We start from the raw sequence: 24051 nt of genomic DNA on the forward strand, positions 1-24051 counted from the left end.
GTAAATGAGATTAGGAGAGGAGCCTGCTAAGAAGGGGAGCCGGGCTCTGGCTTGGAAAAGTGGATGGACTTCACTTTTGAATTTGGAACAAGCAGTTCAAAATTATTTGTATCTTAAAGCAATGAGAGTTGACTTGATGCCTGATACTGGGAAATTTGCACCTTGCCTATGGAGCCTAAACCTCTGAGTTGCCCTTGCTTCTGCTAAGCTAGTAAAGCTGTTGTATGAATGAACAATATTAGCGAGAAGTGATACGTTCACAGTGAAGAGCTTCCAGCGGGATAGCCATGTTATCCTGTAATAGTAAGAACAACACAGAGGATGGTGGCACCTTATAGACTTAAGATTTTTTTGAGGACTAAAGTCCAATTCATCAGATCACTTGCTCATTGTGAATGCTACAAGTCCATGAGGAAGTGTGCAGCAATATTAACAGATTCATAGGAATCTGCCAGGCTCTGCAGGGTGAATGCTGGGATTTGAACCACTGGCTATGATCATTTCCCTGAGGTACATAAATCTGAGGGAGCAATACACATTGGGGGTGGGAGATTACTGACAAGCTGATGTGCGCTGATCAAGAGAGACCTTGGGATGATGTCTAATGATTTCAAGGTTGCAAATTTGTAATAGTGGCCAGGGCCAGATAAATGCTGGGGTGTATAGGGAGAGGCATAATTAGCAGGAAAAAAAAATAAAGCAATAATACCTCTGTACAAATAGTTGGTGAGACCTCACCTAAAATATTGTGTTCAGCTCTTTAAAAAGATAGGCTAGAGGTGGTTCAGAAAAAGGCACCCAAAATGGTGCAGAATCTTCATCAAAAGTCATATAAGACTTAAGAACCTAAATAGGTTTACCCCATCTCAAAACAGCAGATAATAAGAGGTGCAGAGAAGGGCAACAAAAATAATAGGAGGATGGAACGGCTACACGGGTTAGGGCTTGGAAAAGAGGCAGCTGAGAAAGGACACGATAGTTATAAAATTATGAGTTGGGTGAAACAGTAAAGAGAGTGGTTATTTACCATTTCAAATAATACTAAAAGGGCTGTTCCAGAAAACTTAACCAGCAGATTTAAAACAAATTGCAAAAAGTACTTTTTCACTCAACGCAGAACCAAGCTGTAGAATTTGTTGCCAGAAGACATGATCAAGGCATCTAGCATAGCTGGATTAATATGGGCAGCCAGGACTGACACTTCTGCCCAAGCCCACCCCTTTACAACCACAAAATACACAACACAGATTTGGGAGTCAACAGGCCACAGCTTTATTAAACACCCCGGAGCCCGAGCCATACACATAGAGGTAGATCTTTAAAAGGAACGAGCGTGCGTACTTTTGTTCGCACAACCGGCGCAAACAAAAGTACACCGGATTTTATAAGATACGCGTGTATCTTATAAAATCCGGGGTCGGCGCGCGCAAGGCTGCGCAAAATCGGCAACCTGCGCGCGCCGAGCCATGCAGTCTGCCTCCATTCCCTCCGAGGCCGCTCCGAAATCGGAGCGGCCTCGGAGGGAACTTTCCTTCCGCGTCCCCCCAGCCCTACCTAAATCCCCCCCCCTGCCTTTGCTTGAGGCAGGCGTAACTTGTGCGCGCCGCCTCGGCTTCCCCCGGCACAGACCGCCCTCCCGGCCCGCCCCCGAACCGTTGCCACGCCCTCAGACCCGCCTCAGACCGCCCCTGACCCCGGACATGCCCCCAGACACACCCCCGGCTGGCTGACATGCCCTGGACACGCCCCCTTCCACCCCTTTTACGAAGCCCTGGGCTTTGCGCGCGCCGGCGCATGGCTTTAAAGATCTACCCCATATAATCTTAATCCCCCATATGCATCCATCCACTGCAGTCAGCAAGATGGGCAACCCAGGCTATCCCAGCCTGCAACTTGTGCCAACCCAGGCTATCCTAGCCTGCTGGCTGGGCGCGCCCCCCCCCCCCCCCCCCCCCCCCAGGCTATCCCAGCCTGTATGAAGCACCTACTTTTACATGTCCCCCATGACTCCCGCCGCCATCAAGCAAGAAGCCTAATAAATCGACCCCCGCCACCGTCCAGCAAGGAGCCGAACCAGCCACAACTGCGCCCAGTTGTTTGGCTAGGGACCACTGACCTGCCCCCTGTCAGGTCAGCCACCAGTTACCAAAGCACAACCCCCCCTAATCAGCTCGGGCTACCCGCCAAAGGCGCAGGTGAGGATCACCTGTGACCCCCAAAGATGCGGCCCGGACTCCCGCGGAGAATGCATTCCGTCGCCTCCTGCAGCGAATTCAAGAACAAATCCAAACCAATAAAAGAAAGATGCACACCATCCCACCGGAAGAAACCTTTAACCAACTCCCAGGACCAGTCATGGCGTATATGGAACTCCCCTATCGAAGTTAACCAAGAACCGATCTGTTGATTGGCCTTGGTGCGACAATGATGCCAAATCTTTTGCTTGATCGCTGCAGGACGTAGAATAATGTCGGACCAACAGAGAACCGTGGCTGGTAGCAGGAGAGAAACCCACCTCAGATCCCTCTGCACCATACCAACGAACCGTCGTCCAGACATCTTCCCCCAATCGTTCCCCTAAAGGTGAATGATCAAAATATCCGGGGGACTGAGACAATCCAGCCCCCATCGCAGGCACCACAACAGTTCCCTCCAAGACATCCCCCTCCGCCCCAACCAACAAAAGGACACCCCACGCTCCCCAAAGTCCAGATTCGTCCCGTAAGGATGGTCTTGAGTGTGTGAAAAGGCCCATGCCACGTAGGAGTGTCCCACAATCCATATGATTAGCTCACGGGGGACCGCACCTGCAAGGAGAGAAATGTTAATATCCTGTGTAATTACGGAGACCCTTTGCGCACATACCAGGTGAAAGCATCCGACTTCCACTTGCCAATACACTGGATCACACCGCCCGAGAGACCAGAAAGTGCCGTGGAGGTGGCAGCCCCAATGCGAAAAGAGTGAGTCCCGAATCTCGAAGAATTTAGCCCCAGAACAGCCAAACAGGCCTGCAACACTGCCTCGAACTGGTACTTCGTCAACGGCTTCAGATCTCTGTGCACCAGAAAATGAACTCCACCCACCGGACAAATACGCCCGTAGGCGTGGCCGTTCACCACCGGGCAAGTACGCAGACCTGGTATGGGATGCAGCACCACAGAAGCCCCTCTGCCAAGCTGATCCGTCTTGGACTTATGAATACACAAAACAACAGAATCCTTGCCGATTTGCATGTGCTTAAATAGAAGCCCGGACACCTCAGACCCCTTAGCCGCCCGTGCCACCAATTCGCTCACCCGAAAAGCACCGAAAAACACCCAAACAAAGGCCAGCCGGAACAGACAACACTCAAACTCGTTGTAACAAATCCTGTACAACACATCCCACAATTGACATAACATATCCTGAGTAATAGGCAGGCGTTTGTCAGCCAACTGGGGAGAACCGCGAGCCCAACCTGCCAGTAACCGCTGGATCAGAAATCTCCCCACCGGGAAGCCCCAGCCGTGAGCCCTCATAAAGAAGGAAAATTCAGCTAGCTGTCTGTACACTGCTGACCTAGAATCACCCGACATTCTTGCCTGCTCAACAAACCACACCAGCAACTCATCAGATACCGGACCCCACTGCCAACCCTGACTTGCCAAGAAGGACACTACCTTGTGTGCAGACTTCACATAGCAATTCCAAGTGGACGGAGCTAGCGAAGCCCGGAGCAGCATCCATGCTTCTGGGTGCCGAAGCTCCAGAGGAAAGACTGCACCAATGCTCCCTGCAGATCCGCTTCTGGTGCAAGCTCCCGAAACAAGGTCCACTTGCAACGAGAAAGAGAATCAGCGATAGTTAGCCATACCTGGGACATGCCTGGCCCACACCGTTATGTTCAATCCCATGCATCGCAGCATGAACTCGCGCAGCAAATCCGAAACCAGCATGCACTTAGCAGCCCGTTTGTTGATAACCTCTACCACCCCTAAATTATCACACCAAAAGACAACCTTTCAATCCCGCAGACACGAACCCCAAAGGACAACGGAAACCACAATCGGAAACAGTTCCAAGAAGGTGATGTTCCTGGTGACACTCATCTCCTGCCAATCCGCAGGCCAGACGTCTGCACACCAGGCACCCCTAAAATAGGCTCCGAACCCACCACGCCAGCCGCATCGGTGTAGAGCTCCACATCGCTATTGGATACCGCCTCGTCTTGCCACAGTGAGCAGCCATTGAAATCAGCCAAGAAGCGGTCCCAGATCAACAAGTCTTCCCGCAGCCGCCGAGTAATGTGAATTCGATGTCTGCTTTTCCGCAGTCCAGACATACTATGACTCAACCTACGGATGAATACCATGGCCATAGGGATCACGCGACATGCAAAGTTAAGACTTCCCACCAACGACTTCATCTGATGCAGTGTCATCTTCTTGGCCCGCACTGCCTGGGAAACAAGACCTCTTAATGCCCTAACCTTGGCAGCTGGGAGCCGCGAAGTCATCCTGACAGAGTCCAACTCGATGCCCAAGAAGGACAAGCAAGTACAAGAGCCCTCCGTCTTGCCAGCAGCTAAGGGAATACCAAATTCTGCCACCGTACCCTGGAAACACTGCAACAACTGCACACATGATGCCGAAGATGACCCCCCACGAACAGGAAGTCGTCCAGGTAGTGAACAAGGGTATCAATCCCGGATCATACCGCCACCACCCAATGCACAAAGGAGCTAAAGGCTTCAAAATACACACACGCAATGGAATATCCCATTGGCAGGCACCGATCATAGTAGAACTCATCCTGAAATCGGAACTCCAGCAATGGAAAACAGTCAGGGTGGATCGGGAGAAGCCTGAAGGCCAGCTCGATGTCCACCTTGGCCATCAAGGCCCCCACGTCACAACAATGCACCATGTCTACTGCCGACTCGAAGGACACGTACCGCACCGAACAAAGATCCCTCGGGATGTAATCATTAACTGACTTACCCTCCAGGTAGGAAGGTTGTGAATCAGTCGGAACTTACCAGGCTCCTTCTTCGGCACCACCGCCAAAGGGGAGAAAACCATATCATCCATCGGAGGGACCAGGAAAGGACCCCCGATCTGTCCCAAAGCAATCTCGCTGTGCAATTTCGCCTGGACCACAGAAGCCAATTTATGGACAGACGGACAATTATGACCACCACCCACCCCCACCGGACCCTCAAAGGGGATACGAAAACCTTGTACAAAAACCATCCCGCAACAAACTAGCAACTTCCACTTTAGGATACCTACCCAGCCATGACAACATGGTGTCCAAACGGACAGGGGTAGGAGCTACCGTCGAAACCTCACTTAAGAGGGTTCTTAAAGAAGGCCCCGCCCCCTTTCCCCCCCCCCCCCCCACTCGCTTCTGACCCTTGGTGACCGGGTGGCCCTGCCCGCAACTGGAACAAACGTGCTTGAACTTGCAATCTGGAAAATTGCATGCCGAGCGATTGTACTTCCAACACACGTCAGGAAAGGCCCCTCCCACTCAATTTCCACCCGCTGAACCCACCCTAGGCCAAAAGGACTGCACACCAGCAGACTTGCCCGTGTCCGAGGACGTAACAGACCCTACTTTAGAACCCATCTGTGTCAGCCACAAGCCAACATCCCTGATCCCCCACACCATGTACTTATTCTCCTCCATTAGGTCATGGAAGCGCTCATCATAATTGAGCCACGACCATCCCTCATATACCCGACTGGCATCCAAGACAGCATCAGCATAAGCCAGCAATGGCCCATACTGGGCAGGGTCACGATGGCCCACCACACTGGCCAGCCGAAGGAAGGAGCGGGTTCAATTTAACACATTACGCGACACCCGGCGATCCCCACCTTGCGGCCTATCAGCCCCGCGCTGACTCTTCTTTGCCTTCCGCCTCCCCCGCCGCCCCTCAAGCAGCGTGAAAATGTCTATGTACCTCCGCTGCCTGATCTCCACTGCTGCGGCTAGTAGGAAGAGCCGTGACAGCAGCACTCGTTCTTAGCCCCTTCTCTCTCTCTCCCCCCCCCCCCCCCCCCCCCAGGACAAAGAGACCTCAGGAGCCAGAGAAAACACTCTCACGACAGTGGCTCTCTCTCTTCTAGCCACAGTTGCTCCCTGCTTCTGTTTGTACCAGGGGGGTATCTTTGGAGCAGTGGGGACCCTCCCCTACTGCAGGTAAAGTTTTAATTTTGGTTTTTTTTTCTCTTCTGTCTACAGTAACATCCAGACATGAAAGGTATATCTGTAAAGATCACTTCATCATTGCACATAATTTCAGTAAAAGTAATGTTGGAAACCAAATCAGCTTCCAGTGTTTCTTAATACTTAGATAAAGTCAGGACTCATCACTGCTGTATACCAACCATCTCTTCTGGGAAATGATTAATTGCAATGCACAGGGCTTGAAAAAATTACCTTTCCCCTGATCAAGGAATCTTGGATATTAAGATAATAGACCATAAAGGGAATTGTAACAAAATGACTGCATTTAAGATATAGGCCTCTGGAACCTTTATCCAGGACCACCAGCCCAAGGGATACACAAGCTTAAAATTCAACATCTCAGGGAAAGATTGTGTGGTTGTATGTTCTGTTGTCCACAGAGAACACCTGTTAAGGTAAGCAACTTCGCTTTCTCTATGGACAAGCATCACATACAGCCACACAAGATGGGAGTCTCCAACTAAAGATTGCATGGTAGTAAATTTTGTTTAGTTTTTTCCTTTTTTTGCAATCCGTGAAGTAAATGTGGGAAATTGTTGCACTAATGTAAAATGTAAGCTAATACACATTGCCCAAATTTAGTATCAGAATGTGATTTTTGGTCTAAATAAAGGTGTTTTGCAAATGTATTTGTCAATCACATTGCTGCCTTACAAATATCTTACATTGTTAATGAGTTGAGGTGAGCCAAGGTAGAGGTGACATTTCTTAGTTGATGTGCTCTTATGTTGTTTGCAGCTTGGAAGCCATTTTGAAAGGATTTCCTTAGTAATGAGCTCCTTTTTTAGATTGGTCAAAGGATACGAAGAGCTGAGCTGAATTTCCTAAAGACTTAGTTCTGTCAAGGTAGAACAAGAGTGCTCTTTAACAGTCAAGTGTATGCCAAACCTGTTCCTTAGATGGCTGATATAGTTTTATGAAGAATATAGGCAATTTAATAGCTTGGTTTATACAGAAAGTTGAGACTACTTTTGGTAGCAACTTAGGGTGAATTTCCAACACTACCCATTTCCTAGCGTGTAGCCAGATGGACTCAGGACCAGTGGGTTATGTGCTCTTCTGCTAGCAGATGGGAGATGGAGTCAGATTTCAAAGCTGACGTCACTCGAGATATACCCCTGCAGTATCTCTCCATCTCCTAGCAGATGCGAACACTATCCTACACATTAGACTAGTGTTAATTACAGCAAAGAAGAAAGAAAAAGAAAATTTACCTTAAAGAAGATCAAGCCCCACTCTCCTGCGGTGAAACCTAAGGGTCCCCCTCCCCCAGTTGAGAATTCCTGAGGAGATTTCTGATATCCCTCAGAGGTGTGCCTTGGTCCGGTAGCCGGTTCCCGACGTGGACTTAGCCCCCAGAGTGGCTGAAAGGCAGTGGGTGCACAACCGAGAGCCACCAGTGAAGGTAAAGCTCTCTCCCCCCACAGCTGGAGACCGTCCCGGCACGCGATCGGTAAGCGCCAAGACCAGGTAAGCAGAAAACTTTAAATTCAGGTCTCCGAGGCTCGCTCGGATTACCATACCATTTTGATTTCCTTTCCGGCGAGGTAAAAGGGAGCACCAATCGGATTCAGCAGCCCTGGTTGGGCTAGGTCCTGATCCAGTGCAGGGGTCCACATGGAGACCCTCAGGGGTGCTATCTTACACGCGGGGGGGCGTCTGCGCCATCTTCCCTTCTCGACTGGCGGTACGCGCAAGGCAGGCCGGGCGGCTGATGCGCCTAACTTGTGCATGTCCAATACAAATGCGCGCACAGCTGCACGCACAACTACAGGCACAGCCGCGTCTACAACTACAAGCGTGCATTGAAGCTAGCAGCAATGGCACCAGCACCCAAGAAGGCCAGAAGGCACTCTCTTTGCACAGCCTGCCACATAAGAGCCACGCAGCCTGAACTGGAGTCCTGCCTGTGCCAGCATTGCGAGGAAGCCCAGGGGGAACCAAAGCCTGGTCCCTCACTGTCTGGGGATGGGTCAGGAACTACTACAGACGATAGTTCCCCGGACCTATGCATCTCTGAGATGACCTCTCCACAAGAGGGCACATCAGAGGCTCCTACGCCAACTCCCCCTGGGATTAACATGGACCCAGGGACCTTCTCCTGGTTAGAATTTTTCCAAGGGCTGCAAGCCTTCATTCAGGTGCAATCAGTCCCGGCTGCATCCCAGGCTCAACCCCGGCCGGAAGCACAAGATCTCCCCAGCCCTGCTCGGATGCCTCGAGACATGCCTTGCCTGACCAAGAATCTCCCTGACAGGGACCCAGACACTTCGGATGATGGTGGAACCATACCGAACCATGCTTCGCTTCTTCCACAAGGATGGATTACCAGCCCTTGTTTCTCAGACTGAAGACTCTGGGTATTCCAGGCATGGACCCGATGGCAGAACCAAAGAACTCCATCCTGGAGTCCCTTCATAAAGCCTCATGCTACTTCCCAATGATGGAAGCCATCCAGGAACTGATTGACCTGGAGTGGGATGCCCTGGAGGCCAGGTTCAAAGGGGGTCGGGCCTTGGAAGCCCTATACCCTCTAGAACCAGCGACCAAGGAACGCCTGCATTTCCCGAAAGAGTACGCCATGATCTGTGCCGTCTCAAAGCGAACAACAATTCCCGTTGAGGGAGGGGCTACACTGAAGGATACTCAGGATAGACGATTGGAATCCATCCTTAAGCAGGCCTTTGACGCAACAGCAATGACACTGCAGATTACTTCCTGCTACGCACTGGTCGAGAGAGGCAAATAACTCTGGAACATATACCGGTGAGACAATGGAACCTGCAGCAGCCTTCCTGACAGACGCAAGCTCAGACCTAGTACGTACCTCAGCCAGAGGCATAGCCTCGGTAGTGGCAGCCAGAAGACAACTATGGCTACAAAATTGGTCTGCTGATGCGACATCTAAAGCGAATCTCACAAGAATACCCTTTAAAGGATCTCTCTTTTTCAGAAGTGAATTGGAGAAGTTAGCCAGAAAGTGGGGCGAATCACCAGTGCCTCGGCTACCAGAAGATAGGAATAAAAGATCTGTGTCCCTCTCCCAGAAGAACCAAGGGCAGAGGCTCACAAAGCTTTAGACCCCGCAGTTCCAGGCACCTCGTCCCTCTGGAAGGTCCCAGCCCTCTCTTGGTTTGGATCTCGAGATCACGTTGGACAAATGGGTTGGATCTCGAGATCACGTTGGACAAATGGGTACTAAACATCATTTGAGAAGGTTACTCTCTGGAGTTCCACAGCATCCCTCGAGACAAATTTATGATGTCACCCTGCCACTCCCACACCAAGAGACTGGCAGTGAAGCCACCCTGACAAGACTACTCAGTCTGAAGGCAATAACTCTGGTTCCCATGCCACAACAAAATACGGGCCACTATTCCATCTATTTTATCATTCCCAAGAAGGAAGGATCATTCCGACCCATCTTGGACCTCAAGAACACCAACTGTCATCTGCGGATATTACACTTCCGCATGGAGACTCTTCACTCAGTCATAATGGCAGTACAACCAGGAGAGTTTCTGACCTCCCTGGACCTCTCCAAAGCCTACCTTCACATTCCAGTCCATCAAGATCACCAGCGTGTTCTACGCTTTGCGATACTGGGTCACCATTACCAGTTCTGAGCGCTACCTTTTGACCTAGCAATCGCCCCCAGAACATTCTCCAAAATGATGGTGGTTGTGGCAGCAGCACTGAGGAAGGAAGGGATCTTAGTACACCCTTACCTGGACGACTGACTGATCAGGGCAAAGTCTTCGGAAGAGAGCCGGCAGGTGAGCAGCAGAGTCAAGAGCCTACTGCAGGAACTTGGTTGGGTCGTGAACACGAGCAAGAGCAGTCTGCAACCCTCTCAATCTCTAGAGTACCTGGGAGCCCATTTCAACACCAAACAAAACAAAGTCTTCCTCCCTCCCCCGAGGAGAAGGAAACCGATGGAACAATTACGACGATTGATGACCAATGCACACCCCAAGGTATGGGACTATCTTCGTCCTCGGCCTCATGGCATCAACCCTGGAGGTCGTCCCGTGGGCACAGGCCCACATGCAACCGCTCTAATGCTCCTTACTGTCACGATGGAACCCACTGTCTCAGGAATACTCAATTCATCTCCAACTACCAGCAGAGGTACGTTCTCAGCTCCAGTAGTGGCTACAGAAAGACCATCTAAGCAGAGGAGTAAGCCTATCCCCATCAAACTGGATCTTGCTCACTATGGATGCGAGCCTGCGAGGGTGGGGAGCCCACTGTCAGGAGCTGATGGCCCAGGGACAATGGAACATAAAGCGCCTGGAAGCTCGAGCGTGTCTGCGATTCAGCCACAGACTCCGAGGCAAAGCGATTTGATGATGTCTGACAACATTACAATGGTGGCTTACATCAACCGCCAGGGAGGAACCAGGAGTCAGCAGGTGTCTCTGGAGATAGACCCTCTCATGGCATGGGTGGAGATAAACCTACAAGGGATCGCGTCCTCCCACATCGCAGGAAAAGACAAATTCTCAGCAGACTTTCTCAGCAGAGAGAGCCTGGATCCGGGGGAATGAATGCTGTTGACCACAGCCTTCCAACTGATAGTACAGGTTAAGGTTCATTCTATGAGGGCCCAGGCAGTCTCTTGGGCAGAGACCAAGATGCTGTCGCCCGCCAAGATCTGTCGGGCGGTGACGTGGTCCTCCATACACACCTTCTTCAGGTTCTACCGCCTGGATGTTCAGGCCCGAGAAGACACAGCCTTCGCATGGGCAGTATTAAGTGGGCCACGGGCAGCCTCCTGCCCTGACGGGAATAGCTTTTGGCAAAAAGATAACAAGGTGGAATCGGTAAAAATGGACTTTATTGAAACTTGCCCGACTCTGGCCGAGTTTCGCTCAAACGAGCTGCCTCAGGGGCTATGGCACACAAATAAAAACAAATAAAAGTACACACAAACATAAATATTTGTGAATAACAAATAAATATAATATAAAACACACGTAAAACATATTAAATAATATAAATACAAAATACATAAAGGGAAACAAATACCTAGTTTGTGTGTGTATAAAATAGCAAATGTTTCATAAGACAATTGTGTATTTGGAAGTACAGATACTTATCACTGAAATGGCAAACAAAAAATGACTAAAAAAAGTGTGGGAACCTATGTTTCAAAAATGACATAGTCTATAACAACTCGATGGATATCAAAATATAAAAAAATATAAAAAACAATCTGACATGACACTTCATCAAACAGCCTTTTTCATGTACATGCAATATGTGATTTAAAATCATCGGAAAAGTGGAAATAAATACGTACACATAAATCAATTAGTGTGAATGGTTTTAAAATCTACTAGAACTTCATGAGATACAATTGTATCACATGAAGTACATGTGAACTACATATGCACCGAGGCCTGGTTCTTAAGATTTTAATACTGCTACAAGTAAGCACTTTCATGCTGCAGATGCCAACTGCCTATATCCAATATTTAATAATATAAAAATTAAAAACGAGTACAGAAAGCAGTAGTCCTAGGAAGAAGAAGCTAATTTAGTTGACATTAAGAAGACCTGCACCTCCTTTTTTTTGGCCCAACTGTCATTTTTTCTTTCCCTAGCTGAGTATTACTGACAGTTCTTGAACCGCTCCTACTTAGCCACACCCAACCTAATACTTTGAACCCTGAGAGATTGTCATACCAAGAGATGTAAAATATGTAGATAATATGAGCAGCTAAAAAAGTGCCTGAAGGAATAAGATGCTAAAAATGGGAGGGTGACATATATTCTAAAGTTGTGAAAAATCTGCAAAAGAAAAGATTTGAGGAATAAGAAACACAGGAAACACTAGGACCCAAAGTCAAGGAAACTTCTTATTTTGAAGAATCTCTTTCATGTTATCGCAGTAAATAAAAGGCTAGCAGTTACTTCAGATGAAACTTGTTTTTTGGAAATGTCTGGGGAGAGCAAAAGGCTTTGTGAGTAGGATATAGCGAGGAATCATTTCCCTATAAATGGAAACAGTGGCATGACAAAAAAAAAAAAAATCTTGATAAGGAGAGCTGTATTAGGTGGTAATATTCATAAACAACAAGAAAAATGGTCAGAAAATATGACTATATTGACCCAAACATAAAATGGCTTTAAATAGTAAAGCCCTCCTTTTCTAGATCAAACTAGAAAAAAAAACCTGAATTGTATATAAACACCGCCCTCCCTCCTCAGCTGGGATTGAATTGCGCCCTCTTCTGCAGCCGCTGCCGCCACCTCCATTAGCTCTAGGTAGGATGCTGTTGCCTCCTCCTCCCTTATTGGGCCCAGGCTGAACTCTGCTGCTCCCCTTCCCCCACTGGGACTGACGGAATAGTGGCCACCTCCAACAAGCCCCGAGCAAGTCGCTGCTCCTTCCCCCATCTCCAGGGGAGTGGTGGCCACTCCTCTGCCCTGCTGTGTCATATTTATATTATTAAGCGCAGCTTTACATAGTAGCACAAACGGATTGTTGTTTTAGGTAAAACATACAGGCATGCATCATAGCAATTGTTAAAGACATTGGGTGCCTATGTTAAAAATTCACTTGACACTTGCCGTCTTTTGTTTCTCTTCCCCCCCCCCCCCCCCCCCCGCTTCACCCCACATCCATTGAAGATGCATAGAGGTTGAGTTAATGGGTTTGGAGAAATGTAGTCGTGACAGATCCAAGGAATGGTTTTGGTTTGTCTGCCAGTCATATAACTGCTCCAGCATTGTGTTATCTAGATGTATACTCGTTTTCTTTTGTACCTCTGTTTGTTGAAACTGTTGTCTTGATCTTAAAGTGATGCCAAACATCCGCAAACCTTTTAGAGCTGGGGGTACCAGCTAAGTCCTTCACATTTGTCAGCTTGCCCTTTTCTTGGTCCTCCTGTGGCCTCCTCGTTTTGGACTTTCTCTTGCATCGCCTTTCTTTTCATACTAACATTTTTTTTTTCTTACGTACGTAGACATAATTGGGATTAAAAGGTGTGCACCTTTTTATGATGTCCCCATCCCCTGTTTTTCAAGCTATTCCTGCTGACTGCTGGGTCGGTGCACAGCCGGCACGCGGTTCTAATAATGAACCGCACAGCACTGCCCAGATTTATCTGGATTCACAATGATGGTATTGGCTAAATAAACTTTGAATATTTGCATCATTCCAGAAAATAAATACATACCAAAAGAAAAGGGATCAAGATTTTTCTTGTTTTAACTACCAACTCTGAATTATCAAACCAATGTTTTATTGTTTGCTAGTTTTGGGTGTTAAGACCTGCTGGCCCATGTATCTTGTTTAAATCCAGGTCTGTAAGACAGAGTTCAGTTTGCTCTTCCAGAGGACGTGGTGAATACAAAAACAGTCATAGATTTCAAAGGAGAATGGGATAAACCCTGTAGATCCCTAAAGCGGGGGTTCCGGACCGCCGCTGAACGACCTCCTGCAGTCGATCTCCTGCCGGCGCCATTTTCCGTACGGAAAACGATTCGCAGCAGGAGATCGTTTTCCGGACCCCCAGGGACTTTTGGCCAGCTTGGGGGGGCCTCCTGACCCCCACAAGACTTGCCAAAAGTCCAGCGGGGGTCCGGAACGACCTCCTGCAGTCGAATCGTGTTGGTCTATGGCCGCCGCCATTTTGCGCCGCCATTTTGAAAAATGGCGCCGGCTGAAGACAACACGATTCAATTGCAGGAGGCCGTTCCGGACCGCTGCCGTTCCTGACCGCCGCTGGACCCCCAGGTAATTTAAGGCATTTGTGGGGGGGGGGGTTCGGGAGGGTGGGGGATTTAATTTAAAGGGTCGGGGGTTGGTTTTAGGGGGTTTTAGTGAGCCGGCTCACGATTTTCACGATACTTTAAACACCCAAACGGCAACAATACGATTCCCTCCCCCTCCCAGCCGAAATCGATCGTTAAGACGATCGAGGACACGATTCACATCTCTAGCGGTTATTACCCTTAACCAATAAGCCTTGATGCTTTTGATGCAACTGTAACATTGCTTTCTGCTTTGATAGCGGTGGGGGGGGGGGGGAAGAGAAAGGGAAATTGGATTCAGACAACAACAGTCACGGGCCGTGGTGGTTCTATAATGAGGCAGGGTGAGACGGCCACTTAAAGCGGCAGAATTTTGAGGAGGCAAAAAAATGCATCTCTTAGAACGCTGCTGTGGCATCTGCCTTATTAGTAAACTAAACCCAGCTAACCACCCTATTGATTTGATTAATACATCAGCATTAAAAAGTTGCACAGTCATCATCAATCCTTGCATAGTTGCACTAATAAATCAGTCACTCAAGGAAGGTATTATCCATGAGATGTTAGGTGGTAAGACCAATGTTAGGTGGTAAGACCAATTTTAAGAAAAAGAACTTAAGGATCCACCAATGTAAATTACAAAGAAGAAGAAATGGTTGGTGTATATTAAAATGAACTGTGACTGCAATCTAAATCATGCTATCAATGCTTTTGTAGAAAGTTTTAAACAACTGGAGGAAAAGTCCTCAGCACTGGTATCTTTTCTGAATTAATTATCAGAGTGTAAACCAGTTGATACAGTCATCGGTCAAAAATCCTCCACTATATCTCTTCTTTATTAGAAAAACATTTTATATGTCTTTTTTCCTTTCAATAAATTTTATCTGCTCTTGCTCACTGTGTATTTGTATTAATTTATTGAGTGAGTAGCAGACATATCAACAGGGGTTATCCTGGTTCACAATGGGGAGTTGAAAATTCAATCCCTTGGTGAAACACTTTTTACGAACCAATTGCAGTCTCAACTGCATTGCCCAATTGACTACAGAAACTTTAAGACAATATTGCCTTCTAAGTCAAAATGGTGAGACTCATAATGCTGCTGATAAGGCAATTCAAAGAAACACTTTAAGCGACACTTTAAAAGTTGCCGAACAAGGCTTGGTTTTCAATTACTCTACTGTTCTTATGTAGACAACAGTGTGATTCTGTAATGCTGTGGTTCTGGCACTTCACAGATTGCCGCCAGTATTTAAAGCTCTATAAAAGCTGCTTGTAGTACAGAAATCACTTATCTTGGCATGGTGGTTAATCCAAGTTGTGCCGGAGGATGCCTGAAACGCCGATATATGTTTCGCTGGAAATGCTGCGTCAGGGCAGTATCGCGTCTCAAAGGGTTACATCTTAAATGAAAAACATGTTAAATAAATTTCACAGTTGAATCATTCTTAATGTCAATGTGAAAAAATAATTTCATTACTCACAGTTTCTTGTCTGTTCAAACTTTTGGTCATCGGGCTTCGAGTCAAAAGGCAGAGTGCATGTATACTCATGACTGATTTTATAGGTTGCTCACAAGAGACGTAATGATGTTATGACAATTTACAGGTGTATTCATTAGTGATTCGACTAGATGTCTGTATGTTGTATTATAAACTGGACCAATCTATCTTAATATTTAATCCCACTGGTTCTTCACTGTGTAATCTGAAAATCCACTGTTGCTCTTTGCGATACAACAATGCTGCCCGGTCCCCACCTCTTATGTGTGGTTTGACTGTGTCGATAACGAACCATTTGAGTTGCTGAAAAGTGTGGTTTAATTGGGCCCAGTGGGCAACGAGTGGTGCATTTTCCTTGAAATGCTTTATAAAACTTATGTGCTTGCAAATACGTTGCCGAAAAGATCTTGGGAGCATGGGCATGTGATAATATACACTACAAAGGTTGATGCACAAGTGCTGTAATGTTTTATGTTAAATCTTTGTTTTGTAACAGGATTGGTAAATTCCTTGGTTTGTATTGTTTGGGAACAGATAGAACAATGTCCACATCTGTAATGGCCAATACATTTGTTTCCTTCTAATGACATTTGATGTTTTACTTCATCTGATAAGAATGCCGGACTGAGAATTTCTGTGAAATTTCGGCTGCGGGAAAAAGCCATGCGAAAGTCCAAGTTTTGAAAGCCTTCAATGTTTTGGATGATGGACCAATGAGATCGAATACTTTTGATGATCTGCCTGCTTAAAGGAGAATAATGAGTAATACAAGTAGCTAGAGTGTTGGCTTGTTCTGTGTTGTCTAGTCAATTGGGCAATGCAAATGAGACTACAATTGGTTCATAAAAAGTGTTTCACTAAGGGTTTGAATTTTCAACTCCCCATTGCGAACCGGGATAACTCCTGTTGATATGTCTGCTACTCACCCAATAAATTAATACAAATACACAGGGGTAAACCTACCCCAAACCCCCCTGCGCATGCCGAGGCTATTTTAAATAGGCTTGGCGGCACGCGCAAGCCCTGGGACGCACGTAAGTCCCGGGGCTTGCAAAAAGGGGTGGTTGGGGGCATGGCCAGGGGTAGCGTTTGGGATCAGGGGCGTGTAGGCGGTCCGGGGGTGTAGCCGAGTGCCCCGACATGCGTAAGTTACTACTGCCTGGAGGCAGTAGTAACTTTTCCGATAAAGGGAGGGGGGGGTCTAGATAGGGCCGGAGGGGTGGGTTAGGTAGGGGAAGGGAAGGGAATGTGCGGGGGAGTAGAAAAAAAGTTCCCTCCGAGGCGGCTCCGATTTCGGAGCGGCCTCGGAGGGAACGGGCAGCACGCGCAAGTTGCACAAACGTGCACCCCCTTGCGCGCGCCGACCCCGGATTTTATAAGATACGCGCAGCTATGCGCGTATCTTATAAAATCCGGTGTACTTTTGTTCACGCGTGCGTATGTTTTTAAAATCTACCTCAGAGTGAGCAAGAGCAGGTAATTTTTATTGAAAGTAAAAAAGACATTTATTTTTTATTTATTTATATATTTTTATATACTGACATTCGATCGAGATATCACATCGGTTTACAATTGAACAATAACTAATAAGGCAGAGTCTGCTTATTTTTACATTGTAACATGTTAACATGGAATAAACATGGAAGAAGAATTAAGGCGATACATTTAAGCATAGGATTATAACATAGGATATTTAAAGTTTTTCTAATAAAGAAGAGATATAGTGGAGGTTTTTTGACTGATGACTGTATCAACTGGTTTACACTCTGATAATTAATTCAGAAAAGATACCAGCGCTGAGGTCTTTTTCTCCAATTGTTTAAGACCAACTTTAAAAGAAAAAGATGTAGATCCAGCTGATTTGAAAAATTTTAGACCCATTTCAAATTTGCCATTTATAGCCAAATTAATGGAAAAGAGGTAGTAAATAAACAGCTGACTGAATATCTAGAAATGAACAATATACTGTATCCTGCGCAACATGGGTTCAGGAAATATTTTAGTACCGAGACATGCTGCTATCATTAACTGACACAGTCCTGAGAGGGCTTGATGGGGACCAATGTTTTCTCTTAGTGCTCTTGGATCTGTCGGCTGCTTTTGATGTGGTGGATCATGAAATTTTAATTTCTAGGTTGCAAGAAATAGGCCTGACGGATGGAACATTAAAATGGTTCACCTCATTTTTAAATAATAGAACCTTTTCAGTAAGAATTGGGAATAACATTTCTGATAAAGTAAAACTTACTACAGGGGTACCCGCAAGGCTCATCATTGTCAGCTACCCTTTTTAATATTTATTTGCTCCCTCTGTACCATGTTTTAACTGGCCTTGGACTGAAGTATTTTATTTATGCCGATGATATTCAGTTTTTAATTCCGATCGTGAATAGTCTTGATGAAACTTATAAATTAGCAGCGATGTACCTGAATATAATTAGCCAAGTACTAACACAAATGAAGCTTGTCTTAAATGTAGAGAAATCCGTTTTTATCATATTAGAAAGAAAAAACATGAGCTCAGAACAGAGTAAGCACTTTTTAGCAATAATTTACATTTTAAAATAGAGATACAACCAGGAACTTAGGACTCTTTATAGATACTGAACTAAACATGAAAGCACATATCACTGGCCTGGATTACTGTAACTTCACATTGTTGGGTTTACCTAATTCTACACTACACCCACTTCAAGTTTTACAAAATACGGCGGTGCGTATTTTAACGAACACAAAGAGAGATCACATTACCCCGGTGTTAAAAGAGTTACATTGGTTACCTATTGAGCAATGAATAAAATATAAGACTTTATGTATTATTCATAAAGTTTTATATGGTGAAATGACGGAATGGTTAAACACAACGATCAGATTGCCTGTTCCACAAAGAGAACTAAGATCAGCAAATAAAGCTCTGTTAATAGTACCTAATATAAGATCAGCACGTTTGAGTGAGGTGAGAGATCGCTCCTTGTCAATCGCAGGACCTAGGCTATGGAATCAGTTTCCATCAGAATTGAGGCTTCAGCAAGACAGAAAGAGATTCAGGAAAGAATTAAAAACATGGCTGTTTTGTCAGGCCTATGAGAGTGATAACAAACAAGGAAACTGAGATACATATATTTTGGTTTGATGTGTTAGTTTGTATTTGTGTTTTTAGGAGTCATTTTAAGATTTTATAACTGTTTGTATTAAGTTAATTTTAATAATATGAGTTGAGTTTTTAATATTTTGTATCAGTTTTGTTTATCTCATGTAAACCGTAGCGATGGAATATTACTGTGCAACGATATATAAAAATTGTACAAATAAAATAAATAAAATAAATATTGCCTGGAGCTCTTCAAGCCGGATGCCTATCTCTCTGTTTTTCTTGTTCAGCCTTTTTAGATGATCATTCCTACAGTTTACTGTTCAGTTTGCTTTGAGCCCTGAAGCACAGCTACTTACCAGCATTTTACCATCTCAATGTCCTTTACTCATTATGGGAGCCCGATGTGATGCCACCCTTCACCGCCATGAGTTAGAATAAATGTCCGCATTGGTTCTTTCTTTTATCTGGATCCCCAATCGTGGCCGCTACCTATGGGCCTCCATTACATCTGTTGCGGGTCACTGGTTATCGTGGACTCTCCTTTAATATCTGCACTCTGTTGGCTCTATGATTGTTCATAATGCCTGACTTTTATTTCACTGGCTGCCTATGAAGATATTCATGTCTTTCAAAATATTCTGTTTCATAATGCACTATTACTGTTGGGTTTGTTTTGAATCTGAGGCACAGTTGGCTTTTGATTCCAACTATTTTATGTCTCTTTCACTTTTTGCTGGGAGCTGCTTTGGTGTGGATGGGGTCAGGATGGGGGGGGGGGGAGGGTTCACCAGCATGGTAATGCTCTCCATTTACAGTATGGGATACTGGGTAGGGGAAAAGGATGAGGGGTTAGGGGGTTTGGAAGGGTTAGGGAACGGGGGGAAGGGGATATGTTGCGCTATATCTCTGCATGGACTGGGTTTCCTGTAGGGTTGTGTTCTCACTCTGCTTTACAAACATTCAGTTCTTATTCATTAGACAGTTGGGGGCCTTTGCTGGGAAGGCTCTCACTGTGGGTTCTGCTTTGTACACTTTTTACACTTGACGACATTGTATGTTATCTCTAGTACCACCACTGGTCTAATTACTTGGAATGTTTGCGGGATCAATTCCCCAATTAAGAGGTCCAAAATTCTCTCACTTCTCAAGCACCAAAAAGCGGCTATCGCTTTCCTACAAGAGACACATCTTAATGATAGCGAGCATGAGAAATTGCATGGAATTTGAAGGGGGGGGGTGCATTATGCCTCTGCCACAACCAGGTCAGCGGGGGTTGCCATTTTGGTCAACAAAACTTTACCTATTGGTATTCACAAAGAAATCAAAGACCCTCTAGGTCGCTATCTCATCCTAGTGGTGGAGATTCATCACTCTACAGAGGAATCTTTTTCGTATCTTGGAATTATTATCCCGCGCTCAATGGCCACAACTCTATAAATTAAATGCATTGCCATTGCTTAAATATACCCAAAATAAGTTATTAGCATGAAGGGATTTACCAATGTCCTTGGGAGGCAGAGTTAATCTTTTTAAGATGATGCTCCTCCCGAAATAGCTCTACCTCTTTCAGAATTTACCCTTACATGTACAGCAGGCGGAACTGATTCAACTAGATAGAGCTCAGAGGAGATTTTTTTGGAGGAGCGGCAAGGCGCGAGTACCATTAACCTGGTTGAGGGATAAGTGGGGTTTGGGGGGTTTAGGGGTCCCGGATTTAGCACTCTACAATTTGGCTAGCAACTTTTGTCTAGTTAGGGACTGGTTGCTGGCTACTTCCACCTTTATTAATGTTCTGGCGGATGCTGCTCTGGCCAGCCCTTTAGCGTTAAAATTTGTTCTCCAGTCACTGGCTGATAAGCTTCCCATGTTCCTGGTACAAAACATCCTCGTTAAACCCCTTCGGACTGCTTGGGCCCATCTAATGAGGTTATTACAGGTTGATTGTCTCTGTGCGTATTTTTTGCAGATTCGGGGAAATCCAGATTTTACCCCAGGCTCACAGAAACTGGCCTTTCATGACTGGGAAGGCAGGGGCATTTCACTATTGGGTCATGTGCTCACTCTGGAGGGTTTGATTTTACCTTGGTTAGATCTCCGGGAGATGTATGGCCTTTCGGCTCAGGAGGTGTTCTCATATCTACAAATTCAGCATTATGTGGAATTGTTATCCCTAAGTTCATGTCGGGCCTCGACTTTCCAGTCGCTGGATACTATGTTTTTGTTTGAGCAAATCAAAGTGCCTTCTCTCTTGTTTTATTATAAACGCTTGAAAACTTTAACTGCTATTTATTCATGCTCCATTCTTGTAGAGCGATGGAACAGTGATGGGGTATTTGACTACGGGGGCTATAATTCGAGCATGCTTTAAACAGGGGTCCCAGATCTCTACAAATATGAACTATAGGGAAATGCAATTTAAATTTCTTCGAAGGGGTTATATTTCGCCCCAAGGCGCTTTTTATTTGAGGATTTCAATTATGGCAGAATGTGGGAAATGTCGTCATGTGTGCGTCATGCTGTCTCACGCCTTTTGGGAATGTCCCCTGATTAAACACTATTGGGGGAGAGTGGTGTGATACCCTGTTACTCTTCTAGGTTGCTTTTTGGGTGTATTTCTCCCTTAAAAGTCAAAGCTCTGGGATCTCATTTACTAATTCGTAAGGCGTGCTTGGTAGCCAAAAAGGTCATTTTAAATCATTGGAGAGACACAGCCCCTCCTTCCTATTGGACTTGGCGCAATTGTCTACATAGGATGATGCTAATGGATGCTGCAATGATGCGACACTCTACACGTCTCATGAAACAGTTTCTGAGTGTCTGGGATCCGTACCTACAGTCTCTACCACATAAGTCTCGCAGCTTGATAATAAATGAATGAGCTTAATTTGAACTGAAGTTGTGTTGCTCGATTGACTGTGCAGAGTGATGGATAGAATCATGGCTCACTTCATATTCCTGGTTTACTCTATCTCCACGTGAGGGCCAGTATCATGGGGGGTGGGAGGACCTTACCTTCGGATTAATTTGGGGTCTTATTGATGCAGAGATTCATTCTACTGTTTTCTATTTTATTGCATTATTATCTGGTTCTGCATATCCTCATAATAAAAATTGTTTTAAACTAAAATTCTGTCCTCTCCTTCAAGAGATCCCCCTACACTTGTCTCATGTTTTCTTGAATTGTTATACCATCCTCCTCTGCCACTTACTCTGGAAGGTTCTTCCATGCATCGATTACCCTTTCCCTAAAGAAATATTTTCTGAGATTACTCCTGAGCTGGCCCTTTTCACCTTCACCCCTGACCCCTTGTTCCAGAGTTTCCTTTCAGTTGAAAGAGGTCTGCATCCTGTGCATTTATTCCCTGGGGGTATTTAAACGTCCCTCCTTTCCTTCAGGGTATACGTGTTTAGATCTTTGTCTGTCCCCATATGCTTTATGATAAAGACCATGGACAATTTTAGTAGCCACCCTCTACCAACTGAGGAGAGAAATGGGAACACCAAGCCCCAGCTTGCAGAGAAAATAAAACTTGAGTGATTTGCTACTTGTTAAGGTGCACAGCGGAGGATATTTTGCAGTGCTGTCTATCCTTGAGGTAGAATAGATTTAGCTGTCTATATGTAAATGGTACTTTTTTGTATGACTGTAGTTTTAATATCTTTTCGTTTTATGGTTTATATTGTAACTAGCTTTGATGTGCCTATAAAAAATGACACGTCAAATGAATAACAAAGAAATGCCAGAAGTGTGCAAAATAAGATTGGAAAGCTCGTGTATAGCACTAAACGAAGATGGAACTTGCAGAGGGATGGCATTATATGTTAATTGATGGCTTACAGTCCTGTAGAATAAAAGTTCTGCAGGAAACAAACTGCACTCCGGAATCTCTATAGATATAATTTCCATGCATGTCAGGGAAGAATATGGCAGTGAGGGTAAATCATCACCACTCTGACCAGAATGGTGAGACAGTCTATGAAATGTTAACAGAGATTAGATTTGGCTACTAAAAGTTGGAAATAAAATAATGATGGGAGATTTCAATTATCGTAATATTAATGGGGGGGGATATGTCATCAGGGATTGCCGTGGAGGCAGTTTATAGATGCCATAAATAACTGCTTCTTGGCACAGACTTTGCTTGGCAGAGCCTCATTTTAAAAAATGTGGGACTCTGGCCCAGGGTAGATCCTAGGCCAACTGGCATCCTTGCAGGAGGGTAGGGATAGGGATTCCCCTCCAAACAGCCGCAACTCCTTGGGCCAAAAGGAAGCTTGCATCTGTGCAAGCTTATCAGTCTTCTCACTGTTCAGGCAGCAATAGACGCACAAGAACTTAGGAAGGAGCTCCTGCAGCAAACCCCAGAAACAAATGAGCACAGCAGCCGCTCGTTTCTGGCACAGGAAATACCCTGCATGTGTTCCTTACTGTGGATGTTTAATAATTCTAGTAGTGTCCTCCTCAATCATATTTCTTTAACCTAGCACCATAGCATAGGGTCTGAGCAGGGCTCAAAAACCTTTGCTAGCCATTAAAGATTTTTAAGGTCGCTAGCTAAAGCAAATTATTAAAAATGTCTCAAGTCTGAGCAGGATACTTTTCAGTAATTGGATATACAATGAAAAATTGTATAGAAAAGCTAAAGTTTAATACTGCCAAGTGTTAATTATTTGTATTCATTTCTATGGTGCTAATCCTTAGTGCTTATTCTTAGCAGATTACAATAAAAACATGGAAATAAAGTCATACAGACTACATAAAAACCTGAAAACGTGGTGTATCCGGCAAGCATACGGCCCTAATTCCCAAGAGGACAGCTGAGAGTCACGTCAAATGCTAAATTTTGATTAGTTTAATTTTTATGTCTTATTATTCTTACGTTTTTAGAATTTTTTACTATACTCGTATTTTTAGCTTTTAGTCTTAATAATTGAAGTTTTAGTGCTATGAATATCAAATAGAGTTTATATTGGATTTTATTGTATTTTTTCTTTTCCTTTTCTGAAATTTATTTGATGATTGTTTTTTTTGTATTATGTAAACTGTAGAGATAGAAACTTGTTTTCTGTGCCACGGTTTATAAAAATTGCATAAATAAATAAATATAAATAAAGCATCATTAAAATATGAATACTCTTTTATATGCATTCATAATGCTAAGAAAAATAAAAATATAAAAATTGGGCTAGCATCATTATATAGAACAATAAAATATTACAAACAATGGCAAGTTAAATGTAAAACACTGATTAGACAGGCTAAGAGAGAATATGAAAAGAAGTTGGCAATTGAGACAAAAACCATAATAAAAACCTTTTAAAATGTATCTGAAGCTAGAAGCCTGTGAGGGACTCGGTTGGACTGTTACATGATTGAGGGATTAAAGGGAAATTTAGAGATAAGGCATTGCAGAAAGACTAAATAAATTCTTTGCTTCAGCATTTACTAATGAA

At 45.1% G+C, this 24051-nt stretch overlaps 1 long non-coding RNA gene across 1 annotated transcript in view; it reads right to left on the bottom strand.

Annotated features, from left to right (window-relative positions):
• Window positions 1–14344: 14344 nt before the first annotated feature.
• Window positions 14345–24051, bottom strand: part of LOC115087898 — a 35231-nt gene continuing 25524 nt past the window's right edge. The window contains exon 3 of the long non-coding RNA XR_003855650.1: window positions 14345–15404. This is a non-coding gene — a long non-coding RNA (uncharacterized LOC115087898). The remainder of the gene's footprint in view (window positions 15405–24051) is intronic.

The sequence above is a fragment of the Rhinatrema bivittatum genome, chromosome 3 (genome assembly GCF_901001135.1).
Source record: "Rhinatrema bivittatum chromosome 3, aRhiBiv1.1, whole genome shotgun sequence".
Taxonomy (NCBI): domain Eukaryota; kingdom Metazoa; phylum Chordata; class Amphibia; order Gymnophiona; family Rhinatrematidae; genus Rhinatrema; species Rhinatrema bivittatum.